Raw genomic sequence first — 24329 nt, 5'->3', positions numbered from 1 at the left:
TAAAAATGTAGAAACTCAAACCTGGCAATTCACAGACCTGTACCCCTGGGGATAAAAATAGAGGTTTATAAAAAATAAAAAATTTAAAAAAATGTAGAAACTCAGTACAGTTTATTACTGTATTCAAGAATATAATTCCCCATCATTCCTAAGAACCAGAAGTTCCACCTCAAAGCATGAAGCGAACACTAGAGGCAGAATGGAACAAAACGAAGCAATGTTCTGATTTTGGACTTGTTCCCGCTTCCATTTGTAAACAGGAACCTGTACTTCTTAGCTGGGTATTTGTCCCCAAATTAGTTCAGCTGTAGGAGCCTTGATTTCTTTGTTGTAAGAATGAGATAAGGTGACATATGGGAGACTACTAAGGCCATCCATAAAGATATATTAAGACCGCTCTGGAAAATAGCCGCTGGGTGTAGAAGCAATCATAAAATCCCATTCTACATGGAGATCTAGTTGTATTTACTCTGCTTAGGACTCTGTGTGATTTCCAAATCTGAGAGGTCGTGTTTTATGAATTTTGGTAAACCAGCAGTATATCCTTAAAGATAACCTCTCCCCCACTAATGTTATTCTTCTCCTCTAACTTCTGTTGGATGGACATTAATTGGGTTTTCTTCCTGTATCAACTATATCAGTCAACCTCTTTTGTAATTTCTCTTTAGATTTTTGTACTGTAATCAGGGGCTTGAATTCATAATCAAAATTCACAACATCCTGGAACGACTGGGAGGCTTAATTGGTTGAGCGAGAGAGTCTTGATTTCGGCTCAGGTTGTGATCCCACGGTCCTGGGACTGAGCCCCTCGGGTTCCTTCTCAGTAGGGAGTCTGCTTCTAACTCTCCCTTTGCCCCTCCCCACCCTCACTCTCTCAAACAAATAAATCTTTAAAAGAATACTCACAATATCCAGTGGAAGTATTTCTTTCTTTACCTGTGTATAATTTAATACTTAATTTGTCCATTCAGCTTATTTCTGTGACTATCTTTTAGTTACAGAAGGCACATAGAGTATTATCTAAAATGTCTCTAATTTTTTCATACAATCTTTTTCCATGTTTCTTATCCCACATTTTTAAAGTCAGAAAATGCTCATTCTTGGGCACCTGGGTGGCTCAGTTGGTTAAGCAACTGCCTTCGGCTCTGGTCATGATCCCAGAGTCCTGGGATCAAGCCCCCCACATCAGGTTCACTACTCAGTGGGGAGCCTGCTTCTCCCTCTCCCTCTGCCTGCTGCCCCCCCACTTGTACTTTCTCTCTCTGTCAAATAAATAAAAATCTTAAAAAAAGAAAAAATGTTCATTCTTTTAAATTTTGGGGAATCTAAATGTGTTGTTTGTTGTTTCTGTCGACTCTTACCCATGGTGGATTATTTTAAATTTTGAGATTTCACAATTTTTTGTAATTTTTAAATTCTGCGCCTCTGCAGTGAGGGGCTTCATGAGTGGGAGTTTCGTGCAGGCGGATTTAGGATCACTTGTTCCAGACTCTGCTTTTGCTTTTTCCAGGCCTCCCAGGTTGTGTTACCAGCCAGGGCCAGGTTTTTTTTTTTTTGTTTGGTTTGGTTTGGTTTTTAAAGGAACTGTTTTTTTTTTTTTCTTTATTTGACAGAGAGAGAGATCACAAGTAGGCAGAGAGGCCACCCTGGCGCCTCCAGGGCCAGTTTTTATATTAATTCTCAGCTGAGGAAAGCACTCATATGAACCTGAAACCTCAGGGTTAACAGACTTATGGTTACAATGTCTCAGGGAAACTGCTCCCTTCAATATAATGTCAAGGCAGAAACAGAATAACTTCCCCCTTTCCTATCAGGCAGATTACTACCCCTACCCCCCCCCCATCCATCAAGGGTCCTGGCTGTATGTGGAGCTCTCAGCACCAATGCCCTACTTGGGTTCCTTGGCTCAGTCTTGACAGATTCCTTTTCCGTCCCCATGTGACAGTTAAAGCTCAAGCCCATTGGGGGAACCTGGGTGGCTCAGTCGGCTAAGCATCCAACTTGATTTCAGCTCAGGTCTTAATCTCAGGGTCATGAGTTCAAGCCCCACGTTCAGCTCCATCCTGTGGGTGGAGATGACTTAAAAAAAAAAAAAAAGGAAAATCAAGACCATTTGATAGCTGCCTCCACCCTATCCTCCTCAAAGAACTCTTGATAATATGTAATATTTATTGAACATTAATGAATACTAGGTACTGTGTTCACACTTTACACCTTATTTCACTTCATTCTCATAGAAACATCACTATTTTTCTCCTGTTATAGATGAGGAAACAAAGACTAAGTAACTGGCTCTAGTTTATGTAGCAAGTAAGTAGCAGAAGGGAGATCTGAACCCAGATCTATGTGAATTTGGAGTGTGCACTGTTAATTACCATACACTGCCACTTTTTTCTTCCTAATGCCTAAGCCGGTGCTAAATGCAGGACAGTCTGTCAAGGGCTGTCTGCTGAATGAACACATTCTCCTCCAGCATGTGTCTGTTTTGGGAAAGCCTGAGAATCATCAAGTATTGGCAGATTACTAAGAGCAGATAAAATGCTGAATGGCACTTTCAGTCATTCTTTATACTCTACCCACAATATTAAAATGCCTGTCTTGTTGACTTCTTGTGCAAATGAATTTTTTAGGGACAGCAATACACATGCCATCATGTTCAGTAATTGTTGTAATTGTCACCATCACCAACAGGACAGAACCCCTCTGAGAAGAACCTACAAGCTAGTGGAGAGCACACATACAAGACCTGGTAGGCAGCAAGACATGATTGATGAATAGTTAATAGGAAGAAGAAAGAGGAAAGAATAAAAGCTGATTGAGGCTCTGCAAAGTCAAAGGATGATAAATGTGTCCTTTCTGGTAACACCAATCCACTCCCAAAATCAGGGGTGGAAGGAAAGGCAGATGCTATTTTTTGTTAAAACAGATGTTATAGGGGCACCCGGGTGGCTCAGTTGGTTAAGTGTCTGCCTTTGGCTCAGGTCATGATCCCAGGGTCCTAGGACTGAGTCCCACATTCGGCTCCCTGTCCGGCGGGAAGCCTGCTTCTCCCTCTCCCACTCCCCCTGCTTGCGTTCCTTCTCTCGCTGTGTCTCTGTCAAATGAATAAATAAAATCTTTAAAAAACAACAACAACAACAAAACAGATATTCTAGAGCAGACTTAAAAAACCCCACAAGACTCAAAAAAAAATCTTTAGGTTCAAATACATAACATCCCAGAATGTTTGCTGTCAGCAGTCAGCATTGTAACAGAGCAGGAGAATAAGTACAGACGTTTGCACGGGGCTCACCCTGCACCACGCGTACATTACCTCGCATCCTCACGATGCTTCCGTTGGGCGGTCACTATTAACGCCTCCAGCTTATGGGGAACAAACCCAGGCATGGATAGGTTAAACAACTCATCCGAGGCCGAACAGCAGTGGGAATTCGGGCTCGAACCTAGGCTAAGGAGCTCAAGAGTGTGTGAGGCCTCCCAGGGCCACGCAGATGGTGGAATCGGAGCAAGGCGCTGAGGATGAAGCCTTGAGACAAGTCAGGAGAAGGAGAGGAAATTGTGAGTCTTTATTACTGGCCTGAGAAAAATCCAGAGGTAGCTTGAGATACTAGATGACATAAATTCTACATACACATCTTCAAAAACTTATTTAAATGAAATAAGCACTGTAGTTTAAAAAGTATCCAGTAGATACGGTCTTGTGTTGGCTTATTTATTACTTCAGGATTTTCCATGAGTTATTTCATGCATGAAGATTATTCCGCGAGTGGAATTCAAGGGTCTGAAGCAAGAGAATGTGTTACTTCTTGTGCCCTCCACAGAGACTGAGGTGCCCTACAGGTATTTGTAAACCCTTGCTCAGCTGGACCAAAATACTAATGTCTCTCTTTTACTACCTCTTACCTAAGGAAAAAAATGCTCACATCACTTAAGATGATGTTTAGAATCTATTTAACAACAAAAAAAAACACCCAGAAATATTATCTGGTAGGAAACAGACATGGAGGAGAAACTCCAAACAGAGAGTATTTTTGTCTCTGAAGGATGAAATATGATAAGAACAAGTCAGCAAATTCCTAAAAGGAAGCATGAATTAGTAAAAACAGCAGCAACAAAAGGCAACAAAATTAAAGGGGCCTACTGTACTTTCTGACCTAGAAAAGTTGTAAGCCTGTAATTATAAACCCTTGCTGCTCATGTTATGCAAATTAAAGAAGAAAGGTTAAATATTCAAAGAAAACACAGAGGAACTGTTAATTTTTTTCCAAAGATAGAAATGAGACAGATGGAACAAGACCAACATCAAATTTATTTTAAAGCTTGTCCATTTTTTTCCTCTTCAACTACAATTTTACTAGAAAGGTTCACCTTCTCACACTCTTGACTGGCTTTCTATGAGGAAAAAAACATAAAGAGCATTCCCTGCCCACTTAAAAGGCAAAATGAGGGGCTACCTTCGTCTCAGGTAATGGTCCCAGGGACCTGGGATTGAGACCCGAGTCGGGCTCCCTGTTTGGCAGGAAGCCCGCTTCTCCCTCTCCCACCCCCCTGCTTGTGTTCCCTCTCTCACTGTCTCTTTCTGTCAGATAAATGAAAAAAAAAAAAAAAGCTTAGCTAGATAAATAAATGGCAACATGAAAATCTTTGAAACAGGGGACGCCTGGGTGGCTCAGTTGGTTAAGCAGCTGCCTTCGGCTCAGGTCATGATCCCAGCGTCCTGGGATCGAGTCCCACATCAGGCTCCTTGCTCAGCAGGGAGCCTGCTTCTCCCTCTGCCTCTGCTGCCACCCTGCCTGTGCGCGCTCACTCCCCCCCCCTCTCTCTGGCAAATAAATAAATAAAATCTTTAAAAGAAAAGAAAGAAAATCTTTGAAACAAATGGAATAAAACTGGTTCCAAGAAGAATCATGACTGGCCAGACTGAAATTAAGACATCATTTTATTAATAGGACTGTCCTGAAATTTTAAAGGTAAAAGACCATAAAATAATAAAAGTAACCTCAGAGATCCAATTCGAAGTGGAGATATGCATATGAGGATTTGCATAATGAGGATAAAGTAGTGGATGGAGGGCGCCTGGGTGGCTCAGTGGGTTAAGCCTCTGCCTTCTGCTCAGGTCATGATCCCAGGGTCCTGGGACCAAGGCCCGCATCGGGCTCTCTGTTCAGCAGGAAGCCTGCTTCCCCCTCCTTCTCTGTCTGCCTCTCTGCCTAGTTGTGATCTCTCTCTGTCAAATAAATAAATAAATCTTTAAAAAAAATAGTGAATGAAGTACAGGATATCACCGAGACTACTGAGTTTGGAAATAACCTGAACCCACAGTTAGTTTAAAAATGACCCGAAGAAGGGTCAGAGGGTCTACAAAAAGAATTAGCAGAAGGAGATAAAAGCAGGAGACAGAAAGAAGGAATGTGGTGGGAGAAAAACTACAAAGTCATAAGAACAGTGTGGCAGGATTTCCTTGTGCTACTTAAGCCTTTATTTCATATGAATTGCCAATTTTGAAAAGGTTTTAACCACAAAAACATTTGCACCTTAATTATTTCCTTAGGACATGCTTTTTTCTCTACTGAAAGGACAATGTCCCCTTCAGCAACCTTCAGAGAAGGCATTAACTTGGCACTGTCCCACTGAAAAAGAGAGGGCAGGCTATTTTCTAAAAAGGTAAAAACCAAAATCAATCTTTTAAATTTTTTAAAGTAAAAAAGTTACTTTGTTTCTTGTTAGAACAAGACTTCCAGGGGCACCTGGGTGGCTCAGTGGGTTAGGCCTCTGCCTTTGGTTCGGGTCATGATCTCAGGATCAAGCCCCGAACAGGGGTCTCTGCTTGGTGGAGAGCCTGCTTCCCCCCACCCCTGCCTACTTGTGATCTCTCTATCAGATAAATACATAAAATCTTTAAAAAAAAGAACAAGACTTCCTAATGTTTCCATGCTGGTGCTCCTTTGAATTCTGAAGACCATGTTTTCATGGCTTCCTAAAGGCAAAGTTAACGTCTTTTATGAACATAGTTTACTGAGTGCCTACGAAGTACATACCGCCAGGCAGAAAGGGAAAGGGAACGGGATAAAAAAGGGTTAAAAAGAAAACCACGGGCCCAAAATGGCTTCACTTTGGCCAAGTTACCAAAATGGGGCTCCATAAGCTTACCTGCCTGCAGTTCCAACCTTCCCTAGAAATGCAGTCTTAACTGGTCGTCAGGAATGTTCTGGTCAGTGCTAAGAAGGCAATCTATCTCCCAAAGGAATTTGAGGTAATCCACTAATAAGATCCTTACGTTAAAAAAAAAAAAAAGACTTATGTCCCCCCAAAAAGGTGACCTCATCTGAAATAATCCTTTCTTCTGTGTATGACCTCCTTGTCCTGCTTTATAAAGCCTTTCCCATCTGCGGAGCTTCCCTCGACTTGCTAGGTGAGGTGGTGCCTGATTCGTGAGTCAGGTTATAAAGCCGATTAGATTTTCAAATGTACTGGATTGAATTTTTTTAATCAAAGAATTAAGAAGTGTAATCTCCAGGACTACTCATTCTATTTGAGGAGACAGAGCACATGTACATGAACAACAGTAAAAGACAAGCTGTTAGTAGCGACTGGGAGTCGGGGAAAAGAAGAAAGTGATAAAGCAGAAATAACATGGGGTTGCGAGTACTGAAATCTGCATTCGAATCCAAGCCCTGTTCACAGCTTGTTTGAAAAGCTTGGGCAAGCCATCTCTCGGAATCTTAATTTGCTCAGCAATAAAAACATGGGCCCTTTCAACTGTAACCCTTTATGCCATATTTTTCTTGAATGGTTTCACTTAAAAAACATAATAAAAATTATGATGGTCCTTAAGCACTGACATGACATCTTATTTTTACTTATAATCCCAAATATGTAAAAACAGAATGTTTATGTGCTTATAACTCCAATATGACTATTAAACCAAAACAAATTTAAAAATTAATTTAAAAAACAATAAAATTAAAATAGCATCAATTTAATATGATATTCACTGCTCTGTAAAAATTCGATTTCTGATCGCAACTTGAAAATGGTATTAACTGTGATGACCTTGAATAAGCTCATATTATTTTCTTGTAGCTCATCAAAATGAACATTCTAGGGCGCCTGGGTGGCTCAGTGGGTTAAGCCTCTGCCTTCGGCTCAGGTCATGATCCCAGGGTCCTGGGATCGAGCCCCACATCGGGCTCTCTGCTCAGCAGGGAGCCTGCTTCCTCCTCTCTCTCTGCCTGCCTCTCTGCCTACTTGTGATCTGTCTGTCAAATAAATAAATAAAATCTTTAAAAAAAAAAAAAAGAACATTCTAATAAGTTCACTTTATTCCTTTTTGCACTTCTCTGTATTTTATACATCTTATGTGATAAACATGCATTTTTTTCCAATTGAGTTTTTAAAAATCATAGCCTTGTTGAGATAAAACTCACATTCTTGTAAAATTTACACATTTAAAATGTATAATTCAACTGTTTTTGGTATATTCACGAAGGTGTGCAACTCTGTCACAAGAAATTTTAGAATATTTCCTCATCACTCCAGAAAGGATCTCCCCACTCTCTCACAGGCATACACCTAATAAGAGTCACTTTACAGGGGCGCCTGGGTGGCTCAGTGGGTTAAAGCCTCTGCTCAGGTCATGATCCCAGGGTCCTGGGATAGAGCCCCGAATCAGGCTCTCTGCTTGGCAGGGAGCCTGCTTCCCTTCCTCTCTCTCTCTGCCTGCCTCTCTGCCTACTTGTGGTCTTGTCTGTCAAGTGAATAAATAATGAAAAATCTTTAAAAAAAAAAAAGTCACTTTACATTCTGTCAGCTCCCTCTCCCCCCAACCCCAGGCACCCACTTAACCACAAATCTACTTTGTCTCCATGGATTTGCCTATTCTAAATATTTCATATAAACGGAATCATACAGTATGTGGTTTGGGCCTGGCTTATTTTGTTTGGTATAATGTTTTCAAGATACATCCATGTGGCAACATATTACCAATACCTCATTTTTTTTATTGCCAAAACATATTCCATTGTATCAACATAGCACATTTTATCCACTCCTCAGCTGACAGATATTTGAGTTGTTTCCACTTTTTGGCTATTGTGAGTAATACTGATATATTCACTCCGATACAAGACTTTTTCTTTCTTGAACACCTGTTTTCAATTCTTTTCTGTATATACCTAGAAGTGGAACTGCTGGGTCATATGCTAAGCTGATGTTTAAGTTACTGAGAAACCACATTTTTCACAGTTGTCACATCATTTTATATTCCTACCAACAACGTGTAAGGGTTCCAATTTCTTCCTCTCAAGTACAAAGAGTTATCTCATTGTGGTTTTTATTTGCATTTCCCTGATGGCTAGTGAGCATCTTTTCATGTGTTTACTGGCCACATGCATATTTTTTTTGGAGAAAGTTCTATTCAGATACTTTGCCCATTTTTAAACTGGATTACTTGTCTTTTCATGGAATTGTAAGTTGTATTATTTTTATACTCAGAAAACATGTAGGGGTGCCTGGCTGGCTCAGTCAGTACAGCATGTAACTCTTGACCTTGGAGTTGTAAGTTCAAGCCCTATGTTGGGTGTAGAGATTACTTAAAAATAAAATCTCTTAGGGTGCCTGGGTGGCTCAGTGGGTTGAAGCCGCTGCCTTCAGCTCAGATCCTGATGCCAGGGTCCTGGAATCGAGCCCCAAATCAGGCTCTCTGATCAGCGGGGAGCCTGCTTCCCCCTCTTTCTCTGCCCACCTCTCTGCCTACTTGTGATCTCTGCCTGTCAAATAAATAAATAAAATTTAAAAAAAAATAAATAAAATAAAATCTCTTTGGGTGCCTGGGTGGCTCAGTTGGTTAAGCAACTGCCTTCAGCTCAGGTCATGATCCTGGGGGTCCCAGGATCGAGTCCCGCATCAGGCTCTAATCCCACATTGGGCTCCCTGCTGAGCAGGAAGTCTGCTTCTCCCTCTGACTTTCCCCATCTTGTGCTCTCTCTCTCTCATTCTCTCCCTCTCAAATAAATAAATAAAATCTTTTAAAAAAATCTTTCAAAAAAAGAAAAAAAACTTTAAAAAGCCCTGAACATACGTTAATTTTTTTTCTTTTTTATCACTAGGAATGTGATAGTTAATACAAAAAATGAGAGTTGTGTTAGTAAAGAAACCTTCCCCATTCCTGATAGACTGCTTTACTCACTTCTGGGGAGGTATACTGATTTAGTGTTTGGTAAATTTGGTAATTACTAAACTTGGTGGGTCAGTCACCTTCTTTCTTCCTCAAGTGAGCCTGCCGGCCAAGAACACTCTGCAGTGCTCTGTTGTTTTAGCCAGGCAGGCGCCTGGACATGAAAAAGACATGGAGGAGATTAAGAAGGAATCAAAATATTAGATAGATGGACAAGAAGAACAGGTGGGGTAGGACAGGCACTTCAATACAGGTACAAAGGGGGCACCTGGGTGGCTCCGTGGATAAAGCCTCTGCCTTCAGCTCAGGTCGTGATCCCAGGGTCCTGGGATCGAGCCCCACATCGGGCTCTCTGCTTGGCGGGGAGCCTGCTTATCTTTCTCTGTCTGCCTACCTTTCTGCCTACTCTGTCTGTCATATAAATAAGTAAAATCTTTAAAAAAAAATTACAGGTACAAAGACCAGGAGTTTTTAGAGAAAACTGACTGGCTGGCTGGGGAAAGCAAGAGGAGTAGCAGGAGGCCTCCTGAACTCATTACTGCCTGTATTTTAGCTCAAATCCCAACTCCCAAGCCTTGTTACCAGTCTCTCAGCAACCCATCTCTCTTTATTCCATACTAGTCTTTTATAAAATGTCTTCCCTAACTACAATGGGCAACTTATTTACCTCTAAAATGTACATGGATTTTTTTTTAAAAGATTTTTATTTATTTATTTGACAGACAGAGATCACAAGCAGGCAGAGAGTGAGAGGGAAGCAGGTTCCCCACTGGGCAGAGCCCAATGAAGGGTTCAATCCTAGGACCCCGTGATCATGATGTGAGCCGAGGGCAGAGGCTTTATTTTTTTTTAAATTAATTTATTTATTTGAAAGACCGAGATCACAGCAGGCAGAGAAGCATGCAGAGAGAGAGAGTGGAGGAAGCAGGCTGTCTGCCAAGCAGAGAGCCCGATACAGGGCTCAATCCCAGGACCCTGGGATTATGACATGAGCCGAAGGCAGAGGCTTTAACCCACTGAGCCACCCAGGCACCCCAAGGCTTTAACCCACTGAGCCATCCAGGCACCCTAAAATGTACATGGATTTTTAAAAACAAGATATGTAGTATTGGTAAGGGTTCAATGAAATACACATTGAAACAGGCCCCTCAGTCTGAATGTAAATTGGCACAATGTATCAGAAAACAACTTCACAATATGTAGCAGGAATATCAAAACCGTTAAGACCTAGTAGTTTTATTTCTGAAGACTGATGGGGAAAGAAATACTCTGAATATCAACAAAAAAAAAAAAAAAAAAAGAAGAAGAAGAAGAAGAAGAAGAAGGGGGGAGGGATCTTCTATGCGCAAAGCTGGACGTGGAGGCATCCTTTTAAAGACTTATTTTGTTCCAGGAACTGCTCTGCATAATTCCATTCACATTACTTCAGTTAATCTTTGTAACTTTGTATCATTTCCCCCATCTACACATACAAAAACTAAGGGGAAAAGTGTTTCGATAGTTTGTGCAAGGTCTCTGTGGCAGTCAGTGACAAACGCGAAACAACCTAAATGTTCAATGACAGAGGAGCAACTCCCTCAGCCATTTATACTCCAAGTGTTACAAAGTCACAAAAAATGTACATTATGAATCTACGATACAATGACTGAGGTAGATTCTGAAACACATCACAGGATCTCAACTGTGTTCACACACTGCAGAGACTGAAAGTAAATACACAAAACTGTTACCAGTTCCTTTTCTTGGTCAATGGGAGTACAAGTGATTTTTTTTTCTTTTTTGGCACTTTTCTATATTTTGCATATTTAAAGGTATGTTTTAACTTTTTTGTTTGTTTCTATTTGACAGACAGAGAGAGAGAGAGAGGTCACAAGTAGGCAGAGCAGCAGGCAGAGAGGGGGCAGGAAGCAGGCTCCCTGCTGAGCAGAGAGCCTGACTCGGGGCTCTATCCTAGGATCCTGAGATCATGACCTAAGCTGAAGGCAGAGGCTTAACCCAATGAGCCACCCAGGTTCCCTAAAGATATATTTTTATACTCAAAAAAATTTTTTTAAAGTTGAATCACTAGGTGCCTGAGTGGCTTAGTCGGTTAAGTATCTGACTCTTGGTTTCAGCTCAGATCATGATCAGGGTTCTGGTATGAAGCCCTGCATAGGCTCCACACTCACTGGGGAGTCTGTTTGAGATCCTCTCACTCCCTCTCCCTCTGCCCCTCCCCCTGGCTCTACCTCATGTGCGTTTTCTCTCTCTCTCTCTAAAATAAATAAAATTTTGGGATGCCTGGGTGGCTCAATGGGTTAAGCCTCTGCCTTCAGCTCAGGTCAGAGTCTCAGGGTCCTGGGAATAAGCCCTGCATCAGGTTCTCTGCTCAGCAGGGAGCCTGCTTACCCCTCTCCCTGCCTCTCTGCCTACTTGTTTTTTTTCTCTCTCTGTCTCAAATAAATTTTTAAAAAATCTTTTAAGATAAATAAAATCTTAAAAAAGTAGAATCAAGAACATATTTTTAAAAAATCACTAATAATGCTACCATTAATCTAAATACTACTCTTTAAAATGAAAATAATACAAGTAAATACAAGGTTATCACAAAAGTTTAGCAAATTTAAAACAAAACACACCATTTACTAAGTGCTTTCTGTATGCTACACCCTATGGAAGGTAATCACTTTGACACACATTATCTTATATAATATATTGAGGGTTTTCTTCCTTTTGGGATGTGTGTTTATTCACCATTTCAGAAGACAGCCATTGCTTTTTTTGTTCTATTTTAAAACCATCAAAGAGTTGCCTGAAATATCTGCCAATAACCTAGAGAAACAGGAGTTCCTTCAAAGCCATTTTTCAAGGGCACAAAGTATAGACCTCTACTGAGGAACGTTACAGATCTTAGAAATGAACTCATCTCAACTGTTACAGAAACCATCCCTGTACGTTCACTAAATCCTAAGTCAAAAAGGTGGCATTTGAAATTCCGATAAAATAAAAAAACAAAATTCTATACAATATTTACTGAATTTTTATAAATTATACTAAACAACAAAGTTTTTCATGTATTTTTCTTTCCCTGTCTAGAAAACTGAAACAAATTTACATACAGCTGTTCATGACATTAAGAAATATGAGACTGAGAGGGGCGCCTGGGTGGCTCAGTGGGTTAAGCCGCTGCCTTCGGCTCAGGTCATGATCTCAGGGTTCTGGGATCGAGTCCCGCATCGGGCTCTCTGCTCAACAGGGAGCCTGCTTCCTCCTCTCTCTCTCTGCCTGCCTCTCTGCCTACTTGTGATCTCTCTGTCAAATAAATGAATAAAAAAAAAAATCTTAAAAAAAAAAAAAAAAAAAAAAAAGAAATATGAGACTGAGAAATAAAATTATGTAAATATACTTATGATGTGTATTTTTCATCAAATATTTAGGTGAAAACTGATTTCCACTGCTTTTCTCACAGTATTTAGTATAATATGGTTCACCTATGGGCTCAAACATTAGCCATTAACCTGACAGGACCTGATGCTGGGTTTGGATTTATTCACAAGCCACTATATTTCAAAATTATTCACCAAAATGTGTATGAATGTTGTAATGTGTACATGCACTTATATACTGTAGTGTGTAGGTCATGTGGATTATCAGTAACATTAAGTAATGAACTCAACTAGGATAAAGAACATAATCCATACAGCATCAAACACAATTTTTTAAAAATATTTTTATTTATTTGACAGACAGAGAGCACCAGTAGGCAGAGAGGCAGGCGGGCGGGGTGGGGGGGAGCAGGCTTCCCGCTGAAGCAGAGAGCCTGATGCGGGACTCGATCCCAGGACCCTGGGATCATGACCTGAGCTGAAGGCAGCAGCTTAACCCACTTAGCCACCCAGGAGCCCCATCCAACACAATTTTAACACTATTTTTAAATCACAAAACCTAAGCCGGGAGTTCTCTAGCTTAGTTTCTATTCTGCTTTTGAACAAGAAGTAAAAACTCATTAATTCTGTCATTTCCAAAGTTACTAGGAAAATTTCAAAAGGAGTTCAGGCCGACATATTTACTCTTAATTAAGGCTCTCGCTGTCTTACATAGCCCTTTCTTTCTTTCTTTCTTTTATTTTTTTTAAAGATTTTATTTATTTATTTGACAGAGAGAGACCACAAGTAGCCAGAGACGCAGGCAGAGAGAGATGAGGAAGCAGGCTCCCCACAGAGCAGAGAGCCCGATGTGGGGCTCAAACGCAGGACCCCAGGACCATGACCTGAGCCAAAGGCAGAGGCCCCAACCCACTGAGCCACCCCCCTCTTTCTTTCTTTTAAAGATTTCATTTATTTATTTGACAGACAGAGATCACGAGCAGGCAGAGAGGCAGGCGGGGGGGGGGGCTCCCCACTGAGCAGAGAGCCCAATGTGGGACTCGATCCCAGGACCCTGGGATCATGTTCTGAGCTGAAGGCAGAGGCTTTAACCCACTGAGCCACCCAGGCGCCCCCTCACATAGCCCTTTCAATCCATCCTGCATATCAGAGGCAGATTTCTCTGCTGAAAACGAGTACTTGGTGTTTTATAATAAAAACAGGGACGCCTGGGGGGCTCAGTTGGTTGGACGACTGCCATCGGCTCAGGGCGTGATCCTGGAGTCCCGGGATCGAGTCCCACATCGGGCTCCCAGCTCCATGGGGAGTCTGCTTCACTCTCTGACCTTCTCCTCGCTCATGCTCTTTCTCACTGTCTCTCTCTCTCAAATAAATAAATAAAATCTTAAAAAAAAAAAAACAACAAAAAAAACAGTGACTTGATACGTTTGTGGAATAAGTATTTCTTCATGTCTCAATGATCTCTGGTGACATCATACTGTCTGGCCAGTGCAGCCAGTATCACCAATTTTATATTGTTACTGGCACCAAAGCAATCTCTGCACCTCAGATGAGCCCCCAACATCCCACAGGCCACTCCCAGCATCCCATGTTCCGGCCCTCAATTTCTACTCCTCTGTACTGTCAATTGCTTTCTGCTGTCACCCCTCCCACCATTAGCCAGTTCAAGCACATCAAGAACTCCAGACTCGTGCATTTTTGTCTGGTTAATAGTGACATGTTGACTTATATCTAGAGCACACTGAAAGTTGGTAGAGAGGCAGGAAAAAAGACAGGTGTAAAAGTGAATATTCTTTCGGGGTGCCTTTGGTGGCTCAGTTGGTTAAGGTTAAGCGTCTGCCTTCAGCGCAGAGTCCTGGGATCGAGTCCCGCATTGGGCTCCCTATTCAGGGGGGAGTCTGCCTCTCCCTCTGCCCTTCTCCCCTGCTCTTGCTCTTTTGCTTGCTTGCTCTCCCCCAGATAAATAAAATCTTTTTTTTTTTTAAAAAAAGGGAATATGCTTTTTTTTATTATTCAAGAGAATGTATTTTGATGGGGTTTTAGGAAAAGATAGAATGCCAGGGCAAGGCAGTTTACTCTAGGTTACAAATTCTAAAAAGATAAACCAATAGAGAAAAAAAAAATTGTCCTGGATAAGGATACTTTAGGGTGCTTTAAAAAAAATAAATAAATCAATAAAATATTATTGGTAGAATACGATTTTCCTCGAAGATGTATTATTTCAGTGGTGAATAGTCCCTGAAGAAAAATATATGATAAAAAGAAATACTACTAAATACACTCTAGTATAGCCTATGTCTGTGTACTCAAAATATACTTGTACTCACTTTCTTCCTGACAAATCCATCTGACATCTTAAGTAGCATGAGAGACCAATGGATTCTGACTCTAAATTAAAGCTTCTTATTAACTTCAACTACAGACAAAATACTAATTTTTGAATAACCATGTTTTCCTCAAGTTAAAACTTATCTACATTTTCTCTCTGGAGCATGATTACTTTTGTAATAGAGAAGGCAGAAGAGGAAAGAGGGAAGGAGTAGGGTTTATACTCCTCCCCCACTTCAAGTCTCTAATAAACCATGACCTGTTCTGACTTTTGAACTTTCCATAGAAGAACAGAAACCAAAAGGTGAGGTAAGGCAGAATAAGTTTTGGGGCATTATGGGTATCTTTTCACATATTCTGAGGAGCTAGAACAGAATGGAAACTCCACAGCAAAGGTTAGACAAAATACACAGTACTATACAAGTGTATAGTAGTTATAAGACAGACATTCTTAGAATATTTGTTTTCTCAGCCTCCATAGGTGTTCTTGGAACAGAATTTTTGCTCACGTTTTGCACGCATAGGAATATACTCTTTGAAGCTCTCAGGGAAGGCAAGCCATTTTGCAAAGGTCAAAGCCATGTTGGGGTTCATTAGGGAATCCCTACATTTTCCCCAGGTAACAGCTGAAAAAGGACATAAAGCCAATAGGCATCAAAATCCACAAAATTATAATTAAAAAAGAGGCCACTTGATAAAATTAAAAACTATCTCCCAAATTAAATGTTCTTTTACTTGAGGTGAATGTTAAACATCTTTCTCTGGCTTGTGAAAATATGAGATTTGGTGGATAGAAGACCTAGGAGATCAATTTTTAAGCTGGAGTTCAGATCTAAGACTAAGAAGAGAAACCATTTTTTTCTCTCCTCATTCACCAAACCTGTATTATAGGACTAAAATAAGGAAGTCAAATGACCTTGTCGCTAATTTTAGCTCTTTACATTGCTTTCCCAGTGCTACAGGCATAGCTCTAACTAGGATGGTAAAGAACTCCACAACAACAACAAATTTTTTTTAACTATAGGAGCAAAAGGAAGTGATTACTTTGTAAGGTGTTGAAGAAAATAAAGCCTGGTGACTGAATTTGGATTAAGAAGTCACAAATGAGTATAAAGCCTTTTCCAGGAAAAAAAATTGTGAAAAATTTCATAATTTACTGATCAGCATAGTTTCCACGAACTTTCACTCTTTTCTGAGTTGAACTTGAGGGAGGAAATCACAACTACTTTGGTATGAACCCTTTTAAGTCCTGAGTTAACTAAACCATCTTCATGCTCCACAAGCAGGGGAAAAAGAAAAACTGAAGGAAGTAATCTGGTACAAAAGAAATAACTCCACTAGGTTCCAATAAATAAAATACATTTTCACAAAAAAAAGTGCTCATAGGGGTGCCTGGGTGGCTCAGTCATTAAGCATCTGCCTTTGGCTCAGGTCATGATTCCAGGGTCCTGGGATGGAGCCCAATATGAGCCCCACACTGGGCCCCGTTCAGCAAGGGGTTTCCTTCTCCCTCTCCCACTCCTTCTGCTTGTGTTCCCTCTCTCCCTGTCAAGAAAATAAATAAAATCTTAAAAAAAAAAAAGTTCACATGGACGGGACTGGGGGACTGGAAGAGATTATGCTGAGTGAAATCAGTCAAGCAGAGAGAGTCAATTATCATATGGTTTCACTCATTTGTGGAGCATAACCAATAGCATGGAGGACAAGGGGCGTTAGAGAGTAGTAGGGAATTTGGGTAAATTGGAAGGGGAGGTGAACCATGAGAGACTATGGACTCTGAAAAACAGTCTGAGGGGTTTGAAGTGGCGGGGGGGTGGGAGGTTGGGGTACCAGGTGGTGGGTATTATAGAGGGCACAGCTTGCATGGAGCACTGGGTGTGGTGAAAAAATAATGAATACTGTTTTTCTGAAAATAAATAAATTGGGAAAAAAAATAAAGAGGAGTTAAGAAAAAAAAAAGTTCTCATTGAAAAATCTTAAGCAATGTTTTTCAGTTCCTCTAAAAACTTTTTTGAGATATAGTTGTACAGTTTTATTACCTACAAAAAAGAAAAGTAGCAAGAAAAGCAATGTATGCATAAAAGTAAAATGTAAGTGGTATGCTCTGAACTACTCAGAAACAACAGCATTCTGTATCTTATCATAAAGTTCACCTATTTTAAGGAAATTATTTCAAAGTCTCTAATATAAAAAATGCTTTAAAATGTTAGTTTGCCTTCGTTCTAATTAGAAAACCACAACCATTGAATGCACTGAATTTTCTAGATGCATTTAACAGAGGAAAAAAAAACCAGTAATTATTCAGCTAGGTAGCAGTCTTCCAGGAAAAACAGGGTAAGTATTCTCATAAGAGAATTTAGCAGATACAACAATTAGAAAATATTGCTAACTCCTAAAATCGCCTAAGTACTGTCATTTAAAATGTCAAAAGACCAAATGTCAATAAAGGTGACAGTGTTTGTTGCTTACTGCTTCAGCATTCTTCCTACAGTCAAACGGAAAAATATACTTAATTTGTCAGTATTTTGACAGACACGTTACTATCTTTCCTTTCCACATGGCTAATGATGACAGAAAAAGAGGAAGTTCTAAGAGAGGGCAGGGAGGAGCAGGGTGTTACTACTAAGTTTCTATCTCCAAATACTTCAGACAGCAGAATCTCACAACAGCGATTGGACAGTTTAAGAAATCTCAAGTTATTATAAGATTCAGAAAAGTTTTACATGACGTTATCATGTTCAGACATGATTTTCCTTTCTCTTTTATTGAGGTATAATTGACCAGTGATGTACTTCTTTAAAAATATTACAAATAAATTATTTCAAATGCGTGAAAAACAAAAGTATTCCCTGGTTAAAAGAAAATATAATTTCCCCCAAGGGAATGATTCCTAAATAAACAAAAAAGCCTGTATTTGTGTGAATCTTCAGGGACTCAGAGAGAATGCTCCACAACAGTAGCAAGACACAGACACAGTGAGTGTGTGAGTAGAATTTCTCAATTAAAAAAAAAAAAATCCATGGAGAGGCCACTTCAATCATTTAAGATCTTTAAAAATTGAGAACTGCCGGTCAGTTGGTTAAGTGGCTGCCTTCGGCTCAGGTCATGATGCCAGCGTCCTGGGATTGAGTCCCACATTGGGCCCCTTGCTCAGGGGGAGCCTGCTTCTCCCTCTGCCTCTGTCTGCCATTCTGTCTGCCTGTGCTCGCTCTCTCTCTAACAAATGAGTGAAATCTTTGGGACAAAAAAAAAAATTGAGAACTGCTGGGGGCACCTGGGTGGCTCAGTCAGTTAAGCATCTGCCTTCGGCTCAGGCCATGATCCCAGAGTCCTGGGATCGAGCCCCATACGGGTTTTCTGCTCGGTAGGGAGCCTGCTTCTCCCTCTCCAGCTCCCCTGTGCTTGTGTTCCCTCTCTCGTTATCTCTGTGTCATAAATAAATAAAAATCTTTAAAAAAATAAATAAATAAAAATAAAAATTGAGAACTGCCAAACTCTCAATTACTCTTTCTCAAATTAAAAAAAAGAAATTGCCAAATATGGACGGGACTGGAAGAGATTATGCTGAGTGAAATAAGTCAAGCAGAGAAAGTCAAATATCATATGGTTTCACTTATTTGTGGAGCATAACAAATAGCATGGAGGACAAGGGGAGATGGAGAGAAGGGAGTTGAGGGAAATTGGAAGGGGAGGTGAACCATGAGAGACTATGGACTCTGAAAAACAATCTGAGGGTTTTGAAGGGGCGGGGGGTGGGAGGTCAGGGTACCAGGTGGTGGGTATTGGAGAGGGCACGGATGGCATGGAGCACTGGGTGTGGTGCAAAAACAATGAATACTGTCATGCTGAAAATAAATTTTAAAAATTAATTTTAAAAAGTTGCCAAGACTAATTTGTAGGAACAAAATATATTATCTTTCTTATTCCATTAAAATGGTGTCAATGGACAGTCATCTAGATTTAAATACAAATGAAAACACCACATTCTCCTACTATAATGTACACGTATGTCTCACCAAACAAGCACCATCCAATCACTTCTCCTTCCCCAAGTCTATCTCTGATCCTTTAATATATGCCAGATCTACAACGACCAGACTTTACAAAGGAATTTTTTTTACTGACCATGTAATTTAAGATTTCTTTATGCCATAAAGTTTGGGGAGGGAGCATTTCTCTTAGATTATATTAAATATTAAATCTTTCAGGTGAATTTTGCCACCAAATTTTAATATTCAATGTAGATGTAAACAGTGCAAATAAAGTTGTATTTAGGGAAGTTTAACAGGATATACAAGTCTAGGGGCTCCTGGGTGGCTCAGTTGGTTAAACACGTGACTTGTGAGTTCAGTTCAGGTTATGATCTTGAGGTCCTGAAATGGTGTCCCATGTCTGGCTTCAAGCTGGCCATGGCACCTGCGTGGGATTCTCTTACCCTCTGGTCCTCCCCTTGCTCTTGCTCTCTCTAAAAAATTTTTTAAAAAAATTAAAAAAAAAAAAGAATATACAAGTTGAGATAGGAATAATGATGGGTCCCATTGATCCCACTGAAGTCAGTTAGCTGCAGGATTAGTTTTCCAACAGAGTTATCTTTCAGTTTTAACAATGCTGAACAAGAGATGGTTCCATGTCAATCACCCCATTGCAAAAACAACTTAAAGCACATACCTAGCCAGCATGTCATTAGTTTTCTATAAAAAGTGCAATATATTTCCCTCAGGTCATGATCCCCCAATCCTGGAATTGCGCCTTGCCTTGGGCTCCCTGCTTAGTGGGGAGTCCACTTCTCCTCCCTTCTCTCCCCAGTTCTCTCTCTCTCTCTCTCTCTCGAATATATAAAATCTTTTTTTGTTTGTAAATAGTGTCATATTTCCTTTTAAATTTATCTAAACCACCACACGCACATTATTTGCTAGTAATCAGGCTCCCAGCCTTTTAGAGCCAAAAATTAAACCCTTTCTTTCTGAATTTTGCTGATAAGATTTTCTCTTTCCTTTTACAAGCAATGCCATCATAGAGAGGAGCACATTTACAAAATTCTAAGCCACATCTGAAACTGATTCAGAAAATAAGTCTACAAAAGCAGGAACTCTACCTGTTCACAGTAAAGGTCAATCTTCCTGTAGGTCTTCAAGTTCTCCCTCCTTCACAGCCACAAGTAAAGTAAACAGAGACTCACACAGGCGTTGATACACTGTTGACATGCAAACCTCAATAACTGTAACAATGACAGCCGAGGAAATGACTGAGCATTCTAATCATCTTACCACTCTCAGGAAACATGCACCTGTTCATCCTCCTCAGTGCGAATACAGTCAACACTAAGAGGAAGAGACTTCTTGGAACCTTCTTCCTGCCACACAAACTTCTCAGTTTGAATATCACAGCACCTTAGGAAATGGAGTTTTAAACTTACCCCCTAGATTTACTCCAAACTCTCAGAGTAGGAAGACATCTTAAAAATTACACAGTTGGGGGTGCCTGGGTGGCTCAGTGGGTTAAAGCCTCTGCCTTCGGCTCAGGTCATGATCCCAGGGTCCTGGGATCGAGCCCCACATCGGGTTCTCTGCTCCGCAGAGACCCTGCTTCCTCCTCTCTCTCCCTGCCTGCCTCTCTTGCCTACTTGTAATCTCTGTCTGTCAAATAAATAAATAAAATCTTTAAAAAAAAAATTACACAGTTGGGGTGCCTGGGTGGCTCAGTGGGTTAAGACTGCCTTCGGCTCAAGCCATGGTCTCAGGGTCCTGGGATCAAGCCCCACATTGGGCTCTATGCTCAGCAGGGAGCCTGCTTCCCCCTTTCTCTCTGCCTGCCTCTCTGCCTACTTGATCTCTGTCAAATAAATAAATAAAATCTTTTCCAAAAAAAATCTTTTTTAAAAAAAATCATACAGTTATCCTATAGCTATGTGTTGCTCAGTAAGGTCCTAGCCATTTGCTATGTACATGTAGTTACTGAGCACTTGAAATGTGGCTGGTCTGAATTCAAATGTACTCTAAGTATAAAAAACAGATTTTGTAGATGAAGCATGAGAGAATGCAAAATATCTCATTATTACCAAATCGATTACATCTAAAAGTATATGGATTAAATAAAATATATTATTAATTTCACTTTTTAAAAAAAGATTATTTATTTATTTATTTATTTGACAGACAGAGATCACAAGTAGGCAGAGAGACAGGAAGGGAAGCAGGCTCCCTGCCAAGCAAAGAACCCGATGCGGGGCTCAATCCCAGAACCCTGGGATCATGACCTGAGCCGAAGGCAGAGGCTTTAACCCACTGAGCCACCCACGCGCCCCTTAATTTCACTTTTTAATTTGTTATTTTTTATTTAGGAGACTTTACATTGCTCATATGGCTTGCATTTACAGTTGGATTGTTACAGACCTTCAGTCTCTATAGCAATGCTTATAAACTCACTTTTATTTTTTATTTATTTTTTAAAATTTTTTTAAAAGATCTTATTTATTTATTTGACAGCGGTCACAAGCAGGCAAGAGAGGCCACAGAGAGAGAGTGAGAAGCAGGCTCCCTGCTGAGCAGAGAGCTCAATGGAGGGCTCACTCCCAAGACCCTGGGACTATGACCTGAGAGGAAGGCAGAGGCTTTAACCCACTGAGCCACCCAGACGCCCCTAGACTCACACCTTTAGTTCTGATAGCAAACATGAGCTATCACTTGACATTTCCCAATCACGACTGCCATTTAAAAGCCAAAAGAAGGGGCGCCTGAGCGGCTGAGTTAGTTAAGCAACTGCCTTTGGCTAGGTCATGATCCTGGAGTCCCGGATCGAGTACTGCATCAGGGTCCCTGCTCAGCAGGCAGTCTGCTTCTCCCTCTGACCCTCTTTCATGCTCACTCACTGTCTCTCTCTCAAATAAATAAGTAAAATCTGAAAAATAAGTAAATAGGGCGCCTGGGTGGCTCAGTTGGTTGGCGGCTGCCTTCAGCTCAGGTCATGACTCTGGAGTTTGGGATCGAGTCCCGCCATCAGGTGCCCAGTCCCACAGGCAGTCAGCTTCTCTCTCAGACCTCCTCGCTCATGCTCTTTCTCACTGTCTCTCTCTCAAATATGTAAAATCTTTAAATAAATAAAAGCCAAAAGAAGGGTGCCTGGGTGGCCCATCAGCTGGGCTCCAAATTTTGTTTTTGGTTCAGGTCATAATCTTGGAGTTGTGAGGGTAGAGACCCATGTGGGGCTCCCTGCTCAGCGGGGAGTCCACTTCTTTTCCTGTCTTTCTCCCTGTGCTCTACCCACCATGCGCCCTCTAAAATAAATAATCTTTGAATAAATAATAAAAATAAAAGCCAAAAGAAAAAGCAGCAATTTTTTTTCTGGATCCATTGATATTATAATAAAAATAACTTAAGAACAATGTAAAAATAGAATCACTTTGCCCTAACACCATTTTAAAGAAAGATTACTTGACTTCGAAAAGGCAAAAATAGCACAGGATGCAGAAATTACATCTCTTAAAAAAATAAGGTGGGAAATACACAAACCAAGTGTTTCTAATAACGTAGATCAGAATGTTGATCACATCTTTAAAGTGAAATTAACATTTCTTTCATTTCCAGGACCTAGAGCCCCAGAAAGCTATATAAAATCTTATCTTTATTATTCAAGCACCCTCAACTACAACCAACCACTAACATTATAAAAAGGAAATACTTACAACTTAATTCTCTTGTCCAAAACTAAGGGAGGAAAAAAGGAGAAGAAGAAAGAAAAAAAAAAAACACAGCTCAAAAGCAAAATAAGAAACATTAATTTCTCTAGGGCTAGATGGGCTACCTTTAGTCCATTCCATATGGAATAAGAAAACATATTTAAAAACAAATAACTTGCACCGTGATTTTTTAAAAGAGTATTTTAAACGTGAGAAACAACACATTTCTAGAAGCAATACCTTTATTCTTTTAGCATGACATATTTCTTCTTTATTTGATTTAGAAGTACTCAGGCCTCCAGGGCTTTTGAGGAAAAAAATTACTGTATTTCTGAATCTATGAAAATATTTTTTAAAAGAGTAGAGGAGAGAGCGCTTTAAAGAATGGAGGGGGTCGGGCGACTGGGTGGCTCAGTGGGTTAAGCCTCTGCCTTCGTCTCCGGGTCTTGGGAGCCCGGAGTCCTGGGATCGAGCCCCTCATCCGCTCTCTGCTCAGCAGGGAGCCTGCTTCCCCCTCTCACCCTGCCTCTCTGTCTGCTTGTGATCTCTCTCTCTGTCAAATAAATTAATCAAATCTTAAAAAAAAGAAAGAAAGAATGGAGAGGAAAAGCTTTCTCAGGTGTCCAGAGGATGCAAGAGTCACTTGTAGAAAACTGTCAATGGGGAAACGTATAAAAAAAAGAATTTGAGGAAATTTGGACCAAGGAGTCCCCAAGGCTTCCGCAACAGTTGCTGAAATACTTTCTAAGGTCTCCTAGCAAATTTATAATCCCCAAAAGGCCACACATATTTGCCTGTCAATTTCTTTATCCATTTTGAGATTCATCAGCTGAGTATAATCTTCAGACTTCAATTCGCCAGGTGATACATTCCTTAGAAACCTTTTCCTCGTGCATATAAATACCAAGCTCAATTACGCTCCCAGTCGAGTAAGCAGAAAGGATCGCACATATTTTAATGGGGGTGTTGACTGGCTGCAGCTTCCTGCCCTGGTGTAAAGAGTAATGGGTAAATCTCTGTCTGAGTATAATCCCTAAACCCCGGAATCACGCTCAACGAATCGAGTCTCCTAACATTGCCCAACCGGTAAAAAGATTGCCAAAATTTCCATTAGAGCGTCCTATTTTTAGAGGCTTTGGAATGGGTCTTCAAAACTGCACGCCACAGTACGCCTGTGAGTAAGTTTACACAGGGATCAAAATAAGCATCCTGAGGTCGCAACCCTTCCCAGCTTACGAAGGGATTTAACGCTTTTAAACCTTGATTTTTATAAAAGCCTTAACTTTAAATCTGTTCAACCCGCAAATTAAAAATAAAGACTAAGGGAGATCCCGGCCCAGAGGGAGGTAGGGATGGGAGACCCCGGGCGGTTCTCGGGGGTGGCGGAGGGGACAGGTAAGAAGGCAAACAAGGACGGTCCCCGGGGTGGGGAGCCGGGGCAGCGGCGGCGGGCGAGCGCCGCACAGACAGCCGGCTGCAGCCACCCGAGGCGCGCGGGCAAGCGCGGAGGGCACCGGGCAGCCCCGCGCCGGGAGCGCAGCCGCTGCGCGGGGCGCCGGGGGAGGAGCGACGGGGTCCCCGGGGGTTTCCCGCGGCGGCCGCCCGCCGGCCGGCGCCCCGCATCCCGCTCTTCCTCTCCTCACCTGGGAGTCGGAGGCGAACGCAGGGCTACGGCTGGACGCCGGGTCTGTTTCCAGCCCCGCTCGCTGACATGGCGGCCGAAGAGCTGTCACAGAGCCTGCTCGGGTCTCCCGCCGCTCGGGTGGAGGAGACACCTCTTGCCTTC

At 41.2% G+C, this 24329-nt stretch overlaps 1 protein-coding gene across 2 annotated transcripts in view; it reads right to left on the bottom strand.

The window, feature by feature from the left end:
• Nucleotides 1-24254, bottom strand: part of CNST (consortin, connexin sorting protein) — a 110484-nt gene extending 86230 nt beyond the window's left edge. The window contains exons 1-2 of one of the 2 annotated variants that reach the window (XM_044267079.1): nucleotides 24187-24205; nucleotides 19964-20086 (exon numbers count right to left, since the gene is read on the bottom strand). The gene's annotated coding sequence lies outside the window, so the exon portion shown is untranslated. Of the gene's footprint in view, nucleotides 1-19963; nucleotides 20087-24186 lie in introns of both variants that reach the window. The other variant, XM_044267080.1, reaches the window with a different exon arrangement.
• Between the last annotated feature and the right edge of the window lie 75 nt (nucleotides 24255-24329).

The sequence above is a fragment of the Neovison vison genome, chromosome 10, assembly GCF_020171115.1.
Source record: "Neovison vison isolate M4711 chromosome 10, ASM_NN_V1, whole genome shotgun sequence".
Lineage (NCBI taxonomy): Eukaryota > Metazoa > Chordata > Mammalia > Carnivora > Mustelidae > Neogale > Neogale vison.
Note: the sequence above shows the minus strand (reverse complement) of the source record. Positions and strands in the feature narration are given on the sequence as shown.